General features: G+C 45.9%; 1 protein-coding gene across 3 annotated transcripts in view; it reads left to right on the top strand.

Moving 5' to 3' along the window:
• LOC142585380 (uncharacterized) overlaps positions 1 to 23,264 on the top strand; it is a 229,933-nt gene that overhangs the window by 31,994 nt on the left and 174,675 nt on the right. Inside the window, exon 1 of one of the 3 annotated variants that reach the window (XM_075696101.1) lies at positions 11,956 to 12,309. The exons of 1 other annotated variant lie outside the window; for it this stretch is intronic. The gene's annotated coding sequence lies outside the window, so the exon portion shown is untranslated. Of the gene's footprint in view, positions 1 to 11,955; positions 12,310 to 23,264 lie in introns of those variants that run through there. One more of the 3 variants, XM_075696103.1, reaches the window with a different exon arrangement.

The following is a 23,264-nucleotide window of genomic DNA, read 5'->3' as shown; positions in this document are numbered from 1 at the left end:
GACATCATAGTGTATCTTGGGATATACGTGTAATGACATATACGGTATTATAGTTGTACTGAACGACATATTGCCGCAGCGATAATTTTGCGGGTGTCGTATAACCGCGCAGCCCTTCCCCCTGGTTACGACGGATCAGCGTGACGGCTGTTGTTCACCTTCGCGTAGCGAGGGCTTCTCCGCACAGCAAACGCACCATGAGGCTCACTGACGTCATTGCCCAGATACAAAGAAGCTAGTTAGTTAGTTAGTTAATTCGGGTTTTATGGCGCAAAAGCAACTAAGGCCATGCTGCGCCAGCCACAAGATATTAAGGATTCAAATGTTAAACAGTGGAAGCAGCGTTATTTTAGAGTCTGTGTAAAAAACCGGTTTCTTCTAGAAAGCTGAACAAGTCAGCGAAAGGTACTAGCGGTTCATCTCCGACTATTGAGGCGGGGTGTAAAGGTATGTGTAAGTTACAGAGATTCTGTAAAAAGCTTGTGTCTCTGTGTTTCAATATTTGGACATGTCATGATAATGTGCATAACGGTGAGTGGTTCATGGCACTTCTCGCAACTTGGCGGGTTTTCGTTTTGAAGTAGAAAATTGTGGGTCAGGTGCGTATGCCCGATTCTGCGCAGCTTTCTGCTTCTTTGTATCTATGTAGATACAAAGAAGCAGAAAGCTGCGCAGTTTGTTTCTCAACGTGGTGTATAAGACAGACACGTCCGAAACACGGACAAGGCGTGCGTCTGATACACATACTTCGGTGTGCGTGCTCCTCCAAGATACTTTTCTTTATGCAAGAGCAGTCGCTTGGCGGCCGTCGCTGTGCAGCCGTGACAGCGAGCGACACGACCGCGCGACGATCGTCGCGCAGGCTGGTAATCAATCACGCGCGGCATCTGCGTAATTAAAAGTGTTGTGATTGCGGGCACTGCAGGGCCTGCGTCTTGTTGAGGGGTTCTTTTAATTTTCAAGCGAATCTGTTCTCTGGTTCTTCTTCTTCTTCCCCACTTTGCGAGGACGGCTGTCTGGCTGAGCCAAACTGGGCCGATACAGGAAACATGTAATTAAAAACGGCAACTGTAATCAAAGGGCGATTATACTCCTGACGCAATTACAAGGACGATGCGAGTCTTTCGCAAAAGGGCTGATAATGCGGTTTGTAACGCGCGCCGTTAGCGGCCGCCGTGCGAACGTCGCAGCATCCACGCTCGTTCGTTATGCCAGAGCCCTTCGATACAACTGCAATTGAAGATATGCGAAGGCGTCTCTTTACGGAAAAATAGATCACGTCCCCTGTGTGGAGGGTGACACACGTTCGCATAGTTAAGGAGAACGCTCTTTTGTACACACGACTAATAATAATAATAATAACAACAACAATAACAACAACAACAACAACAATAAGAAGAAGAAGAAGGAGAAGAAGAAGAAGAAGCAGGAGACGAAGAAGAAGACGAAGAAGAAGAAGAAGAAGAAGAAGAAGAAGACGAAGAAGACGAAGAAGGAGAAGACGAAGAAGAAGAAGAAGAAGAAGAAGAAGAAGAAGAAGAAGAAGAAGAAGAAGAAGAAGAAGAAGAAGAAGAAGAAGAAGAAGAAGAAGAAGAAGAAGAAGAAACAAGAAGTATAGTGTTTCAGTTCGGGCTTCCGTCACGGATGAACGATGACGCGTAAATCTATCTATACCCGCGCTGAGGCATTTCCAGAAACTAAGAGTGCGCATCGCGCTTACCGTCACGCGCTTGCGGGGCACCAACATGACAACGATCGCACACGAACTCTCTCTCTCGCTCTCTCCTGGTGTCGCAGCAGCGCAGATAACCAGTGAAACACGTCTGCATTCACACTGCCGAACGCAGCATCGCGCGCCGGGAAGGTGTAGTTTCGGCTTCTGCGGTCACACTGCAAAATAAATGGCGCCCTCCAAAGTGAATAGGGGTGTGAATATGTCTGTAACTCACACACTTACCCACTTTTTGCGTGTTGGGGTGCTACTTGTAGGCCAATTTACTCTCTTATTCACTTCGAAGGGTACCAGTATATACGCAGGAAGCACCTCAAACATTCTCGCAACAGCTTCAGCTCCGAGTTTTGAGAGAGCGCGACGCTGCGATATACATCCCCGTTTACAACGAACACATTAAAGATGAAATTAAAAGAAAGAAACATTTGAAAACAATCCTCGCAAAATTCAGCCCCTGATGTTCCTTAGTTTGCAATACGTCTTAGCGAAACCGCAAATGATTACTGTCATACAAATCTTTTTTTTTTATTATTTAGAATTGTCGAAAGCTTGGCAAGTAACTCTTCATTTAAGAACTTTTTGATAGATACTTTGATTACCGAAGAGAGAAAGAGAAAAACGTTTAATAATTGAAGAAAAAAGAAAAATCTACATATATTGAAAGACAGCCCTAGTGGTTTTTCCGAGGAGGTGCCTATAGATTACGTGACTTGTTTCGCTCCCTAATAGCTATAGAGCAGCAAGCTGTCCTATATAGCGCTGCGGTGCTCAGCTGTCCCTCTTGGAAAAATCCAGTCGTTTAGCGTGACCACTGAGCTCTGTAGCCCAAAAAGAAAGATTCTTCGCAGTGAGAATAGGCCAGCACATGTCCATAGCAGACGGTGTGCTGTGAGACGCTAAGTCAGTGGCCTAGTTTGCGACGCAACGGCTGTGAAATGGTGCAAGAAGCACGCACGACCTTACTCGCGTGCTGACGGTATGTAGCCTCTAATCGACTGGTCTCTCAAACGCACTTCTCTAAAAGCATGGCGCTCTGACTCATCCAGAGAGCTTCCGCGTGGCGTGTCATGCATATCTAATAAAGGAACGAGTAAGGCTTTCTACGCAGGCAATTTCAGTGCAGTAGAGAAACACGTCACCGTGTGGTTAGAGCTATAATGGACGCACCTGCCTTTGTTTTGTCTCGTATTATTTTTGTGTTGGTCGCGCGCGCGCAGGCGCGTGTGTAAACTTAACACGTAGGCGGTCGTTGCGGGCATTGTCTCGCGCTTTCGAAACTGGGAGATATAAAAAAAAAAGGAAAGAAACGCGGACTTCTGGAAACGAGAACTTCGCGCTTCGGTGGAAATGTAAAAGGAGAGCGTTCCGCACAGAGGTGACCCCTACAATTTGCCATACATTCATTCTCTCGAGATGTCGCCGCTCGCGGTGACGTGGACTATTCGAGACGTCGATTTAGCCTGCATATAACGGCGACCCGTGCACGGACAGATTCATTCATCGGTTGCGTTGTGAAACACTGCCTTGTTGCAACCGTGGTCTTTTAAAGGAAGCACATATATTGGGTGTGTGTATTTAGTACAGACTTCTCGTTAACATACCTGCCTTCCTTACATCCTCTCTCTCTCTCTCTTTCTTGAAAAATCGCGCGGAGCGCATAGAGAAATCAGGGCTGTTCAGGTGGATCACTTGAAAAGGTGGACATTATTTGCACTACAAATATCAATGAGGTGGCTATTTAAATCGTTCAGTAATTGGGTTTTTTTTTAATCACTCTACTTAGGCCATATATTGCAATCGCGAAATCGATGCCTATAGCAGTCGTACGTGATGTCCCGTCTGCCTATACCACCGACAAGACCACAATTACATTCGAGACGCTACCGGTCCGTCCACAAAACCTGCTAAAGCGTTCATAGGCGTTCCAGTTATACCGTCCCTGTATACTGAGGGACGCACGCTTTTGGGAAAATGTTAACAGGAACGTCATCGTATTTTCGTGGAACACTTTACGCACGGGTGTATATGTATGGAAAGTGGTCTAATGTAGGATTTTGAGTAAGCAAGCATGACATCGCTATACACTGCCGGGCTTCAGGCTCCCGGATTCACAAGAAAATTCTTACGACATAGAATTGTTCGTAAGAGCAAATTCCAGCCAATCCTGACGCTGGACATAATGTTAGCGGAGGCGACCAGCCAATGGCAAAGAACGCTTATACGAACGAGGAGCTTTGTGAAATTCGGCCCCGTAAAGTTGCGACATGTACCCTAAAGGGAATAATAAAAAAAAATTAAAACAGAGAATATTTTAATCAGGTACCTCGACGTCGCAAATTCTTACGCAGGTAATTTCAGCCTCTTTCCAGAAGCTCTGGAAAGATATCTAGACGAGCGCAAAGGAAACCGTTAATACCAGATATACTCCTATTTTTCAGAGGGGATAGTGACGTGATAGTACGGTTATTAACAGCGACGCTGTTGTCGTTGCCGTTTTCTTTTTCTTTTCTAAAGGGTTCCATAGCTTTTAACTTCATTCCCTTGTTGTGGCTAGCTGTATACAGTCCCCATGACACCTAACCCGAACGATGAGGATACCTCAGTATACCGCTCTACTTTAGCAAACGCAATAGCGCAGACAAACGTAACGAGACGCCATCGAATGCTTTGGAAGGAAGACTCTTTAAGACAAAGCTTTAGATCGGGGCCGAACTCCGATTCCATGCCTGTTCAAATACATGTATAACGCAGAAACGTTTTATACAAAGCGACCGCTGGACAGATTTGGATACAATTAGTTGCATTTTAGAGAGAAGAAAATCAATTTTCGGAGTGGAATTTCGATTTAGGATCTCTAATGTATTTATTCTAATCGTTGTCGAAAGCTGTGATCGTCGTCGCCGTCTTTGTCGTCAATGGTCGTCGTCGTCGTCGTGCCATTGCTGCTCGTCCTTGTAACCAGGCCGGCTATCGCTGTTTTGAGTGGCAGTTAAAACTCTTTTTTTTTTTAGATTCTCCTCTACATTTTTCGATCTCTCGTCTTTTAGCCTCAAGCGGAAAGCTTTGCCTATTTCTCTCTGTGCACAGTACACATGAATTCCGCTTGGCAGTGAGTGGACATAAAAAAAAAAAACACACGTTGGACACGAAGCTGTCCGGTCTTGGCTTTGATTGACCTGTTGACTTTTCAGCGTGATGGACACCAGCGCTCTGCTATATGTCACCGTGCACTTCTTCATCTCACTTTGTATTAATTTCCATGTAACTTCGCATACTTCAGCCCCTTTCTTTATTGTACTGTTATTCCACTGTTGTTTTTCAAAACCACGCATGAGACAGGGACATATTAAGTTTGTGGAGGGTGTGTCTGAGCTAACTCTATAGCCAAGGTTTGAAAAATATGCCGGAGCGCGTTAAAGGTAAACGCGACTAAAATACACATTTCTTACCCTGTGTTTCAAGCAATTAGCATTGTTTTTCCTGCAATCCGCATAATATCGTACTTATTCAAGATTAGTTATACTGAACATTACAGCATTTGTGTTTAGGAGAATGTTTTAGCTTGGTGATAAGCCAATTTCAATGGTCACATACATGTAAAACGCAGAAATGCTTTTATGAGACAAGCGCGTTGAGCAATTTGAACAGATTTTTCTTTTTTGCATTAGAGAGAGAGAGAGTTAAAATTCTAGCAGCTCTAGGAAGGAGAATATTGATTTTATTATTCGATTTATTTTACGAAAATTGTCGAAAACTGGTCAGCTTAAGAAAAAATTCGAAGCACGAGGTTTAGAAACGCGTAATTCTGAACTCAAAACAGATGTCGCAGTTCTGTCAAGTGCGTCCTTTAGAGCATCTCAAGCGGACCAGCTTGATGTAGGAATGCGCTCCTTACGTGAAAATGTGTTCCAATTAATCGTTACGTTGGCTTTGCAAAAGTCGTAGTCACAAATTAGTGAGATATTTCAGAGCAGTGCATAATGCAACAATTTTTATCCTCTATAGGTGTATTGTTATCTACAACTTACAACATCCTTCTTTTGTACTTTGTAAGCTTAATACATAATGTTAGTGAGAAGTTCAAAATTTTAAGTGTTTTTCTATAAATATTTATGGCGTAAACTAAAAATCCGCTTCCTGAATTTACTAGATTGCAAGTTAATGCTTTAAATGCAACAAACCTCATCATGATCGCTGCAGTGTTTGCCAAGAAGAACGACTTCTCCGTTCCCACGTGTCTAAATATACGAGATAATTAAACCTTCCCCTTCACAGGAAAATACATTGAGAAAGTTGCATATCGTTCTATCGAAAACGGCCGACCTGACAATTTCCAACTTGCTGCCTATTAGCAGAGTCCTCATTCGCGATTTTTTTTTTCCCGCGTGTATACCCTACGAAGAAAGCCAGGAAGATACTTTCAAAAACCCGTGTCTATAGCAGAACCACTTTCAAGCGCGCCTCACAATGATAAATGGTGCATGCTTCAATCCAGCCCGCTGACGCTGTGAGAAATGGCAGGGCAGTAGCGATTTCGGGTTCTTCAGTCCTGCTATCGCTGCCGTCAACTGTCGGGCCCGCTGCTTCCGCACCCGTTAAGTCAGTTCGAATCCCCTCACCTGAATTTCGCAGCCAATTAACGAAAGCCGTCGGTGCCCTATAATATCCCACGTCACTTCCGAGGAAGGCAACACTGGAGCTAGCTGATTGCTGTATACGATCCATTTCATTGCGCCTTCTTTTCGCCCCTCGTTGTTCGCACGTACGTCGCAGCCCACTCGACGCGACAGGTGATAAGAAGAAGATCGGAAAATGTTAATGGATATTAGCGAAACGCAGCCTCGTTCGCACTACATAGGATAATGTCGCGATTCCATTCGTCCTCACGAAGCTTCGTCGGTGGTCCAGGAGGCGTTCCGCTTGCGTTCACGGCGGAGAAATAAGCAAGAAAGATACTATTAGATCCCTCTGCCAGATGAATCCGTCGTATCGCGAAAGTGAAATATGTTTTGCAAAGAAGCAATTGGGCACCCTTATTTGGCACATTTGCAAGTTCAAGTCCGTAAATGTGCAGTATTTTAGCACGTTACAGAAAGTTAGCACAGTAAACGGAGAGATACGGAGTATGCCGCCATGGAGTCAAATTTAGTGACAATTACGCACACAGTAAAACATAGCCCTGAAAGTCATTCTGGCCAGTCGTTTGGTTTTGCTTTAAATATTCCGTGCCCTCCCCACCTGTTCATTATAGGTGTGAACAGCAGCCATGAAACGCATCGCTTGCGCGCGCCTTTTATTACATTGTTTCTCATGGAAAATTAAAAACACACAAAGATGGGCAACAGTTACAATTACTTGCTCGGCGTCGCACCAGCAGCTGGAATGCAGGGAAATTTGCGTGATGCCGACTGCGTGACGTAGGTACACGGGACATATTTCCAGTGGAGCTTGGCAGAGAACACAGTTGTGTTTAAAAAAAGAAAATTAAGAAAGAGCACGTAAACAATGGATGATAAGAAAAGAATGGGTCGAGAAAAGCGAAACCTTGCACTGAACCGGCGCTGGAGCCGTATTTTACCGCGTTCCATGGCCGTTCTTCTCCCCATTTATCAGTGGCGATTGGGAGCCGCCGCCGCGCCACCATGATCTGTATATTACGTGCCGGCCGGTATACGTGCGATGTGTGGTAAGAAATGAAGAACGAAAAGTGAAATGGATCGCTACAAAAACGATACCACGGTTACACTGTTAAAGGGATCCTTTGTGCCGCGGTTATAATTTAACCGTTATTTCCTAAACTTGTATATAATACCTCTTGGTGGAGCTATATAGCGTTTTCCGTTATGCCTCCAGGTCAACGTCTTTCTGTATGTCGCATTACAAACTTTCGTTCGCTTGGTTGAAGCGACACGCAATACCGAGGAACAGCACGGTAATTATCGTGGCTCCTGTACGTAAGGATATGCAATCGCCCCCGTCACGTGTTCTCTGCAGGTGCAGTGTCATTCGCGAGGTGCACATGAAATCTGCAAATCCCTAGGAGTAATTTTACACCTTAAGAGGAGTTCCACGACGCTTTTCGTGCGGCGGCCGTATAGAAGCTGACGGCGTGGTCGATGTCGAATGTCGGTAAACATAGCAGCCAGCAACGGAGCCTTCGTCAAGGGCACCGGTGTGAACGTGCAACCACACACCGGCGTCGGTGTAGAAACGGCGAAGTATGCTGCGACACGCGTAGCATATAACGGAGTGCTAAGCTCGGATATAGCGAAGCCCTTGAGAAGCTAGGCTCGGATACAGCGAAGCAGCTACGCCGGATAAAGTGAAGCTTTTGTAAAAACTCTCAGGTAGATTTCGGGCAGTGTCAAAGCAGACCACTATAGGACAATACCGAATAGCTATATACGCAAAATTTCCGGAAATCTTGAGCGGTAGGCATATGTTCCTTTCATGTTCCTTTATGAAATTTTGGAAACATCGAGAAAAATTGGAACTCCAGTAAATATAGCTTTATTTATTGCACCAGCAATTAAAAAATAATTATCGTCAATTACACGTGACAATTACGCAGAGAACGCGAAGACCACAAAATGAACGCCTTGTTCTCTTCTACGAAAGATTGCTAATCTGATAACAAATGACAAAGAAAGAAAAAGAAGGTCACCCAGTGTCCGAGCCACTCTCGCACGGACACACTCGCATTAGAATCTATCACAGCTGCTCTTAGACTCAAATTTTGATTGTACGTCGACTACTTTTAGAACATTCGTTTACTTGGGTGAGCCTGTCGCGAAGCTTTGTCATGAACATTTCCAAATAAAGGCCAGCTTCTTTCACAAGTGGCAGATGAAGGTACCTGCAGCAGCCTATATATACACCTATAGAAGCCATAATTAAGTGTCAGCAGCTTATTGTATAGTGCAAACGCCTTGCCACCAGGCTGACGGTTCCACACGCTTCGCGGTAGTCCCAGACTCCAGTCCGGGACCCAAATTCAAAGGCGTCTTGCAATTGGCAGCATTTTAAAGCTACAAGCTATATGCTTTCAAATGGAACTGAAAGCGTATGACGAAGGCGCCTGAAAACTGTGCTGCCTGCCGTTTTCTTGTCCTGGACGTCGCTTCTAAAATCGTATGTTACGCAGCAGAGAATGACTAGTATAAACGCATGGCGGAAATTTTAATGTGCTTTTTGTTTTTTCTTGCACTTTCATAGTGCTGGAAAAAATAAAACAAAAAACCGTTCTCCGCCACCCCAAATCTTTCCATTGTCTTTTTTTTTTTTTTCCTAGCCATTTCGTCTCTGCTGCCCAATGATGTGAGAACTAGCTTATACAGCTTCACTGTCTTTGATGCGAACTGCTGAAGATATTTAAAGTTGGTATGCGCTTGACGTGCAGACTTTGACACCTTAAAGTCTGGTTTATGCACGGGAGACTTACCGCAAAGCCCACAGTACAAGGTGTTTTGATAGGCTCGAGCGAAGTTTCAATTGTGGACACGGTTCAGAAAAGCAATAAATAAATAAATAAAAGAAAAAGTTTCATTGGTTGTTTGGTACGAGTGCGCACTTCAAGGCGAGAAATAAAGGCGAACAACTCGTTCTAGTTTTCTTGGAGTTGAACAGCGTGCGCCCTTTGTGGGGTTAAGTTGTTTGAATTGAGGACGTCTTTGAGAGCACGAGGCATTGCTGCGACCCGAAAGTGAGCTTTCGGGTGGCTTTTATTAAATATGCGGGACTTTGATTCTACAGCAGAAAGTAAAAGAGAGAGAAATTATGCAAAGAAAAGGCAGGGAGGTTAGCCAGAGGTAGTTCCGGTTGGCTTCCCTGCAGGGGGGATAAAGAGATGGAGAGAGAGAGACGAACAAACAACCACGTACACTATAGAGAGGTAATGATCGGCCTTCTTAAAGCCTATCGTGAAGCCCCGTAGGCCGCAGGAAACTTAGTAGCGCGAATAAGGGCTTCCGCGCGGACGTTCTTTGGGAGAACTGGCCTAGAGCTTTCAATTCCGATAGTGGACGATTGTCCAATCGGTTCAGCACTCTGCACATCACTTGCCTCTCGGCACTATAGAGCGGGTAGGCTTGGTTAATGCGTGTGAGCGTCTCTTCACAGCTGCATGTGTCGTACGTGGGGCTGTTGACATGGCCATTCCAATAAGGAAGGCAGAAGTACTTACACTATACACTATATTATAAAGCAAGGTGCGAACATTAATTCAATCTTTCTATATTCTTCCTTTCTTCTTTTAAAAGGAATATCTGAAACTGTTCAGTCGTTCAGGAAAGGTATTGCTAGCTAATATGCTAATATAATACCGCTTGCTCGAGCGTAAAAAAAAAAAAAAGAATGATTAGTCGTTTGTTTGGTTACCTCCGTGTTTCCTCCGGAGCTTGATGCACTTAAGCTGGAAATTTCTGACGAAAACCCGCTCTACAGTTCCTTCGCGTAAAAGCGCAGCTAAGTTATTGTTTGCCTTTCGGCCGAGAAACCTCGTTGCAATATACCCTTGTCTAGCGAATGGGCAGTCCAAAAGAAAGAGAGAGAGAAAAAAAAAGAAACAGTTCTTACGGTCGACGAAGAATCCACTGTATGCACGATGCGTAACGCCATGATTATCACGGTCGGTATTTTCGGACTATCACGATCGGCGGTACTATTACGTTTGTGTGACGTGTTGCAGTACACAGCGCGTTGGATGATGCGAGCGGTTTTGCTCGACCAGCCAACCAGAGCGTGTTTACCGTTCGAGAACACGTCCTCGGGTCTTCAACACCAGCGTTATTTGCACCCACAACATCGTACTTAAAGGTATACAAAAAACACTTTTCAACGGATTAGGGAGTACATATGGGCAATTTGTGGATTCCGTATATAGCGTTCACTGGGCTCAAATATCAATTGCTTGTCGCTTGCGTGCGCGTTTACCAGAATCTCAGTGTCCGTCACCGATAATACAGTAATGAGCGAAAGCTGGCCCTATATACATGGACAAAGCCTCACGGCGGCCGGGTCAGCATGAGCGGAGGCTTCTGTATTCGTCTCCTGTCGGCATCAGCACTGTTTTTGCTGATACCAGCGTGAGCGAAAACATAGTCGCGACTACAACATGCGTCAGAAGCTCGTAATGCGGTTGACAAGCCATTGGTATAAGGGGAGCCTGCCCACTGTCATGTATTCTCCCAGCTCGCCAATTCCTATGCGCTTATTTGAGGCCGTATTTCGTAACGATTCATTAATATTTCATGCTTCTTATCATCCCGCGCGCCGAGTCGTCCATCCCGGCGATAACGACGACTCGGCGTCGGCTGTGTCAACGACTCTTATAGAGCTGAAAGAACGAAAAGTGGAATGCGCGGTATCGTTGGAAGGTATACGGCCCCTGGATTACATATAATGGCAGCAGCTCCCGCATCTGTACGTTTAATCTAAATTAGCAACTGTCAATCTTAACAACTTTATTGCGACATGAACATTATCGGAACTGTTGGAAGTATATAGGCGCGAGCGCGACGACCGCTTAGCATAACAATCCCCGCCTGTTTCTCAAGAAAGCGAGTTGTTACGTACAGTTGTGCTGACGATCAGATGGGCACCGATGCCAAGCTGCGTGGCTGGATCTAATCAAGAACGCACACGCCCTACAGCAGCTACCTATCCACACAGACGCGTAAGCGCTAGGGTATATATCGCGGTATCGGCACGTGCCCGGATAGCTACGGTGGAGGAATGCCTCCGTCGACGTTCCGAGCCGCGAATCTCCCCAATCGGCGCGATCCGTTCGCGCTTAGCCTAAAAGCCTTCCGCGGGGAGGAAACAGATTGGCTGCTCCATCTCGGGGACGCGTCGTTCGAAATGTAGTCGAAAGAGACGAAACAAATTCTATAATAGGAAAGAGCGAAAGAGACAATGGCGAGGAGAAATGTGAGTGAGAGGGAATGTATTTTAACCATGGTTTAACAATCACGGAACTTAACAGTCTTGACAGAGAGAAGGGAAACCGCCGCCGACGGAGAAGGCAAAGCGCGCGCAAAAGCGAAAAAAAGGCGAAAAATCGACGGAGAGGAACGCGAGCGCCAAGCGGCGGCGCCGTCAGGGACATTCTCGGGAGGAAACCTAGGGAACCCGCTCCGCCCCCTAGGTACCGAAGGGGCGGGGCCTCGCGGTCATGGCGGCCTCGTTATGCGAGCGGTCGCTCCTTTTTTGCGTTTTCGTTTGGAGCGGCGCAGTCGCTGGCGAGCCGGTGCGGGGTTGAGAGGTGTGCGCCTTTTTCCTCGGCAGCCCAGGCAAGGCAAGGAGGCGAGTGAGAAGTACAACGCCGAGCATTGCGCGAGCGAGGTGGACGGTCTGTGTGCTGATTACGACGGCGAACGTAGCACTGGAAGAGATCGCCCCCCTTTTTCGAGAGCGTCCTACCGCGCGATCGTGCGTCGTGTCTGTGCCGCCCGACGAGATGATACCGCCGTCTGCTTTTGGATTTGCGAGTTAGCTCTGGAGACTACGCGTTTGCTGCTGAACGGCGACTTGTGCGGCGTTGCCCAGTGCTCCAGAATCACCGAGAGTCGATTTCAAAGGTGAGACACGGCTCCGTTGCATCTTGTATCCATACATTGTTTATCTCTCTCTTTCTCTTATTTATCGCACCGAACCTATGAAGAGAAAAATGATGAAAATGGTTTCAGTTACAGACCAATGTAGGTGACGACGGTGTCTCTTCGTGCTTAAGAAGGCTTCGCGACGTTTACCTCCTCGGTACGCGCGGTATCGCACTAGATAGACGAGTCGTGTTCCATGGCTTCGCCTCCGTGACAACGTTTGTCACTTTAGTTTCTTCTGGGTAGGAAGAAATAATTCCTACATAATTGATTATAAATATCGACTTCACGTTTTCATTTCAGTTTGTTCATCTCGGGCTCCATCCATAGGTTCGGTTTACGTTGTGCGTTGTTTCTGCGCATGAATCCTAACATCATTACTGAACTCCGCTCTATCGCGCCAAGCGCATCTCGCCGCACTGCTGCTCGCTTCTTCGGAGGAAGACAGTTCGATCGACGCCAACTCCTGTTTTATGTTTATTTATTTTTTCTTTGAGGGGGGGGGGACGTATAAACGGAGGCGATGCATCCCGACGATATCGCCGCATCTGCAATTCATTAATGCCATCGACGTCTCCGGCTGCCGCCGCGCATTGATTTACCCCTGTACGAGTCATGTGAATGTCACGTGGGTTCTCGCAGTGTTTTGTTATCTCGCACTGCAGATCCTCCAACTGGATATAGTCCGTGAGGCCGGGTGTGTCGCAAGGATAAGAATGTGCGCTGTTAATTTATTTTCGCCGTAAAATATCGGCAAGAAGCCGGTGCAACGTGCTGCTCCTTAACATTAATCCGGCGCCGCCAACCGAGGGTTATTGCTCCATTAGACACTTATTCATGGTAGGCTTATCAGCGTTTCTTCCTTCCTCACTCCCCCCCCCCCTTTCTCTGTCGCGGCATTCATTTTCTTTTTCTTCAGTTAGCACGAATTGTTGTTTTTGCCGCTAAAAATTTTCCTATCTGATAGCTCAGATAAGGTGTGGCGTAAATGACTTCCGCATCCACACACATTTGCATCAATGGAAACTGTTGCACTATTGGCGCCACGTACAACGCGCAGGCTTTCGAAATTACGTATGCACTGCCGTGGGTCGTGTCGCGGTTCGCGCACTCTGCGTGTGGACTGATGTGATAGCGAGACGATTTGGAGAACTTGAAGTTGTGCGCTAGCTCCCCAACATGCAGCGACAAATCAAAGTGTATATATATATACCTAAAGAAAAGATGCACACCCCAGGAAATTTATGTCTCCACTTCTACGGAGGGGATGCCTTTTAGCTCCTGCATGCACCGTTTTTACTGCAGCGCAAAGAGCACGCGCATATACTGCGAGGCTGAATATACCGCAGGCATTTAATGTGTAGCGGCACAACATGTGGATCGGCTGAAATGACCGCGAGTCAGTTGAGCCTCAAGTTCTGTCGGAGTCGAACGGGATAGATCCGACTTTTCTTTTTCTTCTTTTTTCGGGGCTCTCCCTACGAGCTTGTGGCTTCAGGGAAATGTCTACATTGATGCGGAATTGCCTATATGTTATATTGTTCCCCATAAAGTTATGCGCGTGCTTCTATATACAGAACCACAAACAATCGGGCCAGTGGCACTCAATAACCCTTGCATTGCTTTTCGCCCATGGATATGCAACCCATTCCTTCGGGCCATATAATGCCGCAGATGGCTCGGGCTTGCAATTCAGAGACGCCATATACCAGTTCGGAAAGCATGGTATACAGAGGGATATACAAAATTCTATGATATACGCTGGAAATGATGTAGCCTGCAGTTATATAGCTGATCGCCTGTAGCATGCTACTTCAGGTGCTGGGCGATAAACACAGTGATCACATAAACGCACGACCAACACATACATAGTCACAAGCGTACAAAATAGCGATGTTCACAAGCTATCGTTGAGGCGTGTATGTAGAACCTCGAAAACAGTACTGTGTAATGCTTTCGCGGCGAGCAACGCACAAGTGTAGTCATTGCCACGGGCTGAGAATGTGTTGCAGAACCAAGCTCGTAGAACGTTGCTGAAGTTGAGCTAGTGATAACCTCATGATAAGCAAAAGCATATATATATATATATATATATATATATATATATATATATATATATATATATATATATATATATATATAGAGAGAGAGAGAGAGAGAGAGAGAGAGAGATCATTTCGCAGCCATGTACAGAAGTCCTTTGAAGCGATCACCAGTTGGAATAGTTTTCAACAATCAACCGTCGAAAGTGAATTATCAGAACAACAAGTTCTCGTGGGATCGAACGATATGTGGCCCATGCTTGGAAGTTATATCGAAGCACTATATGCTGCAGCATTCAAATACTGTATGCTGTCAGTCTGCGACGCTGTCTCGGAACGCTCGTTGAAGAGGCACTAAGGACGAATGCTATGTCAAAATAGATTTGTAAATTATACTTCTGCGATACCAGAAATGCCGGTCTGACCGTGCGCAGAGGATATCGTTGCATTCTATAAAGAAACCAGTGATATAGCTAGTCTTGAGAAGTTTTTCCACTCAAAGAACAGCGCAAGCATGCACAAATAATTTTAGATCCGCTAGGTCAAACTATATAGTATATAGCGGAGTTGTAGTTTGGCCGTGAAGTTTGTAAGTGTATGAGAGATGTGGCCTCGGGTTACTCCGCTGTAGTATAAGCAACATTTTCCCACCATATAAGTGAAATACACGGCCTTGAAATAATAAATCGCAAATATTGAAGAAATCTAGTGTTCTTCTAAGTTAGTGTCTGTTTATAGGCACCGCGCAAGTGCAAGGAAACTCTTTCGCTGTTCTTAAACCGCGATGGAAAAGTCTACACGTTGGCTGCATAATCACCTTTCATATTACCAGAGGGCCAACAGAAGGCCCAGCCTTTTCTACACTCCTGATAAAATCGTCTGCTTGCTTTACGAAATCTCCGTCTGCTGCATACGACTCCAAGTCCCAGACATCTTGCTTCACCTTTGGGCGTTCATCGGCATGCCACGCGTCATTGGTCTCTCCGAAATTCACGTCACACGGCGCGACCCAATCACAAACACGGCTATCTGAGTCAGTCCACACCTCCCGCCACTGGCGTTGCGTGAGGGGCCAAAAGAAACGAGACGGCGAAGAGCAAAGACAGAAGAGAAAGTGCGTCGAAGCGATATCAGAGGTGAAAGTGCGTGGTGCGCGAGCGGTGGCCCGAAGATGGCGCCGATAGCGGGAGTATTAAACGGCGCGTTGTCGCTACTCTTATCGCTTCGCGGTATACCTCCCGGCGGGCGCGCGCGGGCTGCCTATGTGATTCTACGCGTTATCCCAAGCGCCAATCAGTACACACGTATACTCCGCTCGTGAATGCGCCTTGCTCAATTCTTTCGGAGTACATATCGTTATCGGGGCCTTATACTCTCTCGACTTCGATACCTCGTCGCGGCCTTGCAGCTGTGTGCGTTTACCTCCTTGTGCGAGTCTGCCTCTACGACCTCTGGTTATAAACTCGTAACTACATCTAAGCATCTCGTTAAAACCAATGCCGCGCTACATGTACTATATGTTTGCTCGCAAGCTAATCGCTCAGTTTGCTCGAGGCGTTTTCAGTATACCGGCAGAGTATACCTGTCTTTTTTTTTTGTAAATCCTTTCCTTTCTCTAGGTTTGTCGTTTCCGCAGGGTGTAATCAGATTATTAGCACACTTATCTTTAACTAACATTTCTTGCGGGACTGCTTGACGGGAAACACGCGATGAACGATAATGCATGTGTGTGTGCATATATATATATATATATATATATATATATATATATATATATATATATATATATATATATATATATATATATATATATAGCCGCGTGCTGTAGGTCCGGTTACATATGTTCTGGAAAAGCAACGTCTACAGTGTAGCAAGAGAAACGCTATACCCAGCCGGAATTTGCCAGCGCGTCACAGAGTCAATTTGCCGCCTCAATATAGAAACGCTATGCGCTAACGAATTAAAATTTAAAAAAAAAAATAAGAAGAAGAAAAAAGACAAGCAAGAGAAAGCCGTCTGACCGCTTCACTCGAAAGCAAGCGCTGCCTATACAGAAAGAAAGAATGTTGAAACCGCTGCAGCGACGCGTTCCAGAGTGTATATGCATAATTGGAAGTGGCAGTCGGGAATCGCCCGCCGTCAAAAGAGCCGTCAACTTACGACCGCACTCCGCACGCATCCGGCATACGTATAGCACCCTATAAAGCCTATACCGAGCGCACACCACGTATAGGCCTATAACGCAGGCGAAAGACTTACAATCTGCCTTATGTATATAGATAAAAGAAAAAAAAAGAAGCAACGAAAGAGATGGAAGTCAGCTGATCGCGCATCTCGATTCATGGCATGCAGGGCCTATATAAACGTTGTAGGTGAATACACATGCAGAGACGCCTATAGCGGCGGCACGTCCACGGGGTATATACATCTATACCTGTCTCTTTTTGAAAACCTCCCCACGCCTTCCCCCCCTCCTGCGTCTGTTTGGGGATATATCTCATCCGGGGGCGTAAATGTGCAGCGTACATTTCGAGGCTTATACACGTATACGCACTTCCGACAAGCAGCGAGGCTATCCTCTCTATAGCCCCAAGCGTGTGTATACACTAACGCGGATATAGATAGATAGATAGATACGCAGCTTTCACCGCGAACAAGGAAACTCGATACATCATCCGACTCCATTTTTCTTCATAACGCCTCCGTCACTGCGCGCTGAAGATCGGCTTTTTCTTTTTTTTTTTTCTCCCGCACCACGGTGTATTCCATTTCTCTGTTTTGTTATGATCGCCTTTTTTTGTCGCGAACTCGCGGTGACGCGAATGGATTGATTCATCATTTCAAAAAGTCCCAGCGTATATGCGCGTATACAGCATGCAGTGCGCGTTCCTATATATAGGCGCACCAGTCTCTGCCTTATCCGCGCATTTGAAACACGTTTTTTCTCTCTCTCTCTCTGTCTCTTAATTCGATGAGCTTTTTTTTTTTTTTTCCCTTCGTCCTGCAGCGCATAAGGCGACAGCAACGACAAAACTGTCTCGGCGCCACCTTGCAAACTCTGTTCGTCGCTAATCCTCGCGGGCATGCCGTCCTGCGTGCCACGTTCCTTCTTCAAATGTCTTTCTTTTCTTTTTCTCTCTTTTTTTCTTGCTTTAATGGTCATCCGTGAAGTCGTGCCGGCTTTGATAGCAGGTATATGAACGTATACGTGACGTCCGCTCGGTTTTATTCGTATATGGGGCGCGAGAGGCTGAGAAGTGTTCTTAACGCCGAGCACGCTTATACTATATAATACACTCTAAGACAATTTACACCCTAAAAAGTGATAAAAGGGTGTAAATGTGTCTGTAACTCACACCCTTAGGGTGTTATTTCAATAATGGACACCCTAAGGGTGAGAGCTATAGACACATTTACACCCTTTTCACTTTTAGGGTGTAAATTATTTTACAGTGTACTCTTATATATGAAGACGCAGGCAACGCCAACCTGTATGTGTAATATTGTAGGCAGATATGCATGGTTCTCTAGGCGTTCCGCAAATGATTGAAGGGCGCAGTTTCATTTGTTCGCACAGAACCACAGTTGAATTAAAGGGACACGTAGAGTAACAGAAGGAATTGTTAAAACACGCGCGCACACACAGTTAAGAAAATGCGCGCCAAAACCGCCCGATCCGATGGACGTATACGCTTGCCAGCTCTCGTGTGGGCGACGTCCGGGACGCGTTGGCGTCCAAAGAAAAAAGGAGGGAGAGGGTGAGTGCCGTCCCTGTCTGTGCCAGGAGCCGGTAATCTGCAAGTGCAACAAAGTTACGCGCACTTTTTAGCACTGCCGTCTCACGTTACCTGACTAACACTGCCATATACTAATACAGATTCAGGTACGCTGAATGGCTATAGAGCCTGCAAGAGATAGAACCACGACAAAAACGAGCCCGCCTGTACATATTTACGGCGATGTAACGGAAAACAAAAGGTATGCGAGTGAGCTGGCAGGCATTATAAAAAGAAATTGGTTAAATTATTGTTACCGAGTAGAAAAAGAATGAAAAGTCGGCACACTCGGCTGTCTCGTCCGGTTCAAGACGGGACACGCCACTTTGACTGTAAATTAGGGACTCTGACGTTAAATTAGGGACAGACGGAAGCCCTACATGGTCGAGGCCTGAGAAATGATGGCGGCTTCGGCTTTTTGCAACGTGGTGGAATCTGTTGATGAACTGAACTTCTTGAGACCTGCTGGACAATTTTTTTTTTATCTTGTTGTCGGTTCGAGTGATTGTATAAGATGGTTAGCAGTGTGTTCAATGGGGCTGGTGGGTCGGGTGATTTATTTACACTCGTGGTTTGCTTTGAATGATCGCATATAACAACCTGCGACTCACGCACGCTAACTTCCTCCGCATTACCCGCCGTGGTGGCTTCAGTGGCTGTGGCATTGTGCACGAGGTTGCGGGTTCGACTCCCGATCGACCGCGGCATGGCCTGCGTTCCACGGGGGTGGAACACATAAAAGCTCGTCTACTCCGCGTGCTTTGGGCGCTACAGAGAGAGAGAGAAGAAAGAAAAAAAGGACTTCAGTTGGTCAAAATTATTCGGCAACTCTTCTCTATTACGGACGTCCCTCATATCCCAGTGCGCAGTTTCGGGACGTTCAACCCAACGATTTTTTTTTTTTATTCCGTGTTGAAACTCCGTTTACTCAAACTCAAGCTCCTTTCCAGCCTCATGACACGCGCTCATCGCTTCCTCGATCGTGTCTGCTGCACACAGGCGATTACATATACATATATATATATATATATATATATACACACACACACCACTCACGCTCATCGTGGCAATTAATGGTCGTACATACCACGCTCCGTCGTCAGTAATACGCTCCCTGAGCATTCACTCCTCCTGCAATTACAGAGCTGTAATTACAGAGTGCACATGTAACGAAGTCACCGGGGCGACGAGGATGCGTCGCGATATAATGTAAGCAGTATCGCGACAAAGACAGCTGTTCATAGAATGCACCCATTACTATAAAATATGGACGCCAACTTGGGGACCGCCAAAAATGCGTCGCCGTTTAAAGCGGCATCGCCAACGACAGCAATACGATTTCGTTATTGTATACACGAGCGCTCGACGCTGGGCGCCCGCAACCCGATAACGCATATACGTCACGTGGTGCCGGCTTATACGTTTGCTTAACAGCCAGACGCCGCGTAAAACGAGCATCGACCGACGTGCATGTGCCAGTCATGCTTATATATAGACATTCAGGACGATGACATCTTTGCACATATATATATATATATATATATATATGCAAAGATGTCATCGTCCTGAATGTCTATATAATATGTAAGCATGACTGGCACACGAGCGCTTTTGACCGGTCACAGGAAAGCAAGAAAACAAGATAGCAATGTGCAATCTTCGCCAAAGAAAAGGAAAACTCTCCAAATTTCCGCTGTATGATGTGCAAGGGTGCGTTGCGAAACACAGGTGATGACGCAGCGCCACGAACTCCACAGCAGCGTATCAGCCCACGCCGGTCGAGCTGTGGACGGTACACAGAGGAAGAGTACAGCGTGTTCTGCACTGTGGCTCGCTAAGCTCCAATCCTGACCAAAGTGCACGGTGAACATCGTCGCGCGTACAACGAAGCGCTACCATATTTAGCCATTTAATACAGAGAATGACAGACGTTGTTCACTCTGTTACGCCAGACGTCCTAAACCGTGTGTGGGAAGAACCTGAATATCGTTTAGATGTCTGTCTACGGCGACAAATGGAGTTGGATAAAACACGTTGGCGGGATAGTTGGTTAGAACCCATATAGTAGAGTGTAGAAGCGCGACTGAACGAGGACGTTCAGTCGCTGTGTCCGTGTATCTGTTTCTTTCTACGTTTCTATATCTGTTTCTTTCTTCTTCTTTCTCTAAATGGAGGACACATCGAACTGCACTGAACAGGTATGAAACTTGGAGAGCTTGCCTTTCATTCGGCGAAGGTTTTACATTCCTATCTTGCTCCGTTGATTTCCTGTGACCGGTCAAAAGTGTACCATGACTTTACGGACACGCTGCATACGCCTAGAAGAAGAATAAAAAATATAGAATCTGGTTTATTAGGTTTATAATACAAATAACATACGAATAAGCATTAGGAAGGAAGGGCGCGGCGACAAGGCTGTTAGCTAGGGACCTTCTATTAAATGTTAGACACAGAGTATAATGGCAAAACAACATTAAAGGGGCAGTAAACCTGGTTACAGTAGAACAACGTAGTCAACGCAGAAATAGGCGAAAAATACGAATGCTATGAACGATGGACATCATGCTCAAATTTAGGAACGGCATTGCGTTTGATTTTAATTCCCTTGCTCCCTATCTTTCAGTCAAATTCAATTCTCCCACGTACTTGACGGGAGATTTAATTGCCTACAGGCTGATAGACTTCAGAACAAGTCTATACATCTATGCAGGGACTAACCTTCTTTGATAGCGGTGTGCCCACGCATATGATGGTGGTCTTTCTTTCTTTCTTTCTTTCTTTCTTTTTCGGAAAAGCTGCCAAGTACGTTATTTAGCGTGCGGACAAAAAAAAAAAAGATCTTGCGGCTGAATTCGAAATGAAGCGATGGCAGCGGAAAGAGCATATTTTCTTTCAATGTTGTGGGAATTTAAACAAGTCTTATGTGACTGTATGCACACTGATGGAGATGAGTGTTATAGAGTGGTGGTGGCAGGGCGGTGATATTAGAACACGCGCATAGCTACAAAGAGGAAAGAAACGGCCTTCCTTTCTGTGACGCGTTTCACCGCCTGTGCATGGGTCGCGGTTGTATCGAGAAACGTGCACACACACACACACACACACACACACACACACACACACACACACACACACACACACACACACACACACACACACACACACACACACACACACACACACACACACACAGCGCGCCAGCATATAAATATCTCTCCTCGACATCGTTTCAATGCCTCCTTGCGCGCTGCCGCGCGCTTATCTGATCAGGACTGGCGGTAAGGAACAAATGAAAAAAAAAAACACGAGAAAGAAACGAATCTGACGAAAGGAAAGCGCCCGCGGTCATCGATGAAGGATGAATACCTCGTGCGGAAGTCTCCGCGATACTTGCTCATGAATTTTGATACGCTGGCATGTGGGCGGCGAGACCTCTCCTCTCCAGATCTGCGCCGCGACAACTACACGTGACGGCGTCGCTGCGTCACCGCGCGTCTGTCCGCGTCGCTCCTCGCACCAACCGGTGGAACGAGGTATTGCCTATATATATATATATATATATATATATATATATATATATATATATATATATATATATATATATATATATATATACGCGCGCGATGAGATCTGTATTAATAACGATGATTCGTGAAGCTTGTACTTGATTTCATCGTTTCCGCGCAGTGCAGCTAGTGCTGTGCGTTTAAAGTTTATTTCAGAAAAACTCACAATAACGACAACAACAAAAAATTACGACAATGTATACACTGTAATATAATTTACACTTTTAAGAAGCCGTAAATGGTGTAAATCAATCTATAACTCGTGCCCTTACACCACTTTCGGGTGTGGTGTGAGTTATAGACCGACATCTACACCATTTCTTATTTTAAGAGTGTAAATTATTATACAGTATACCTGCCCCCCCCCCAAAAGAAAAAAAAACAGTTCGTCGACGATACGGCATAATGCCCAGTGTGTGAATTCCATAGAAAAAGTTAAAGGGACACTAAAGTGAAAAATGATTTCTTCTGCATCAGTAAATTACCGTTCTACAACACCAGAAACACCACTCTTACAACGATAAGACGTTTCGTAAGCCAGAAAAAGCGCAAGAACGAAATACGGGTGGCGACGCCTATACTTAAGTTCCCGCACCTAGGGGCTGTGACGTCTTGGATTTTTATGGCATCTTCTAGGGCCTACTACTTATATGAAGCGGTACAGATTGACTACATTTTGTTCTAAAGGAACCAAACATTAAACACGGCAAGTTTCGGGAACCTTTATTCACCCAACGCGGCCCAAATGCGAAAACATGCTTTGGGATCCCTGACGTCACGCTGACGTACCGGCGCTGGGGTTTCGGCGCGAAATTCAACTACTGATAGTTGGACCTTCATTTTCTCATCTAATAATCAAACTGTTTTTTTAAATGACTGCCCGCAGGGTTCTCAAACAATGTTTCATTAGTTTAAACTGATTTATTGTTTCGCTTTAGTGTCCCTTTAAAGTGCGATGCAAGTTACAGTGGCGCGTCAGCCCATCCGAACAGAGTTAGAAGAGAGAGGCAGAACGGGCTCCTTCATTTTCCGCTTATATGAAACAACTATCTATAGGGACGAAGCATTTCGCATTACGGTTGAAGTCAACTGAGTCGGCCCACCACGTGATGGGCATGTCAGAGCATGCGGTAGGTTTTAGTGTTCCCGCTCTGGCAGGCAGAGCCACGGCAGAGCCGCCGAACAGGTGCGCATCGACTGAAAAAACCACCAGGAGCCAAACATTCCCGGCCAGTATACGTTCCACTCTCAGAGGTCACGCGTGGGACAGACTTTTCCAAGAAAAAAAAAAGTGAATAGAATCGCTTCACGGAGAGTTATGCACACCTTGCCAATATGTGGTAACGCTCCCTGCTACATACTTCATTTCCGTCCGCCACGATTGTCCGCCTTTGATCGTGCTCCGTGCGAAGCCGGCCGAATGGAAACTTCACGGAAGGATTAACAGCGCACACAATGCGCAAGTCATGCTTCTGCTCCACTGGAGCACGCAGCCCTTTCTTGTTACTGATTCGCTGGCGCGAGCCCTACAGTCTTCTCTGCACTGCACA

Source organism: Dermacentor variabilis, chromosome 6 (genome assembly GCF_050947875.1).
Source record: "Dermacentor variabilis isolate Ectoservices chromosome 6, ASM5094787v1, whole genome shotgun sequence".
Classification (NCBI taxonomy): Eukaryota; Metazoa; Arthropoda; class Arachnida; order Ixodida; family Ixodidae; genus Dermacentor; species Dermacentor variabilis.
The sequence above is the reverse complement of the archived record's forward strand: the minus strand, read 5'-3'. Positions and strand labels throughout refer to the sequence as shown.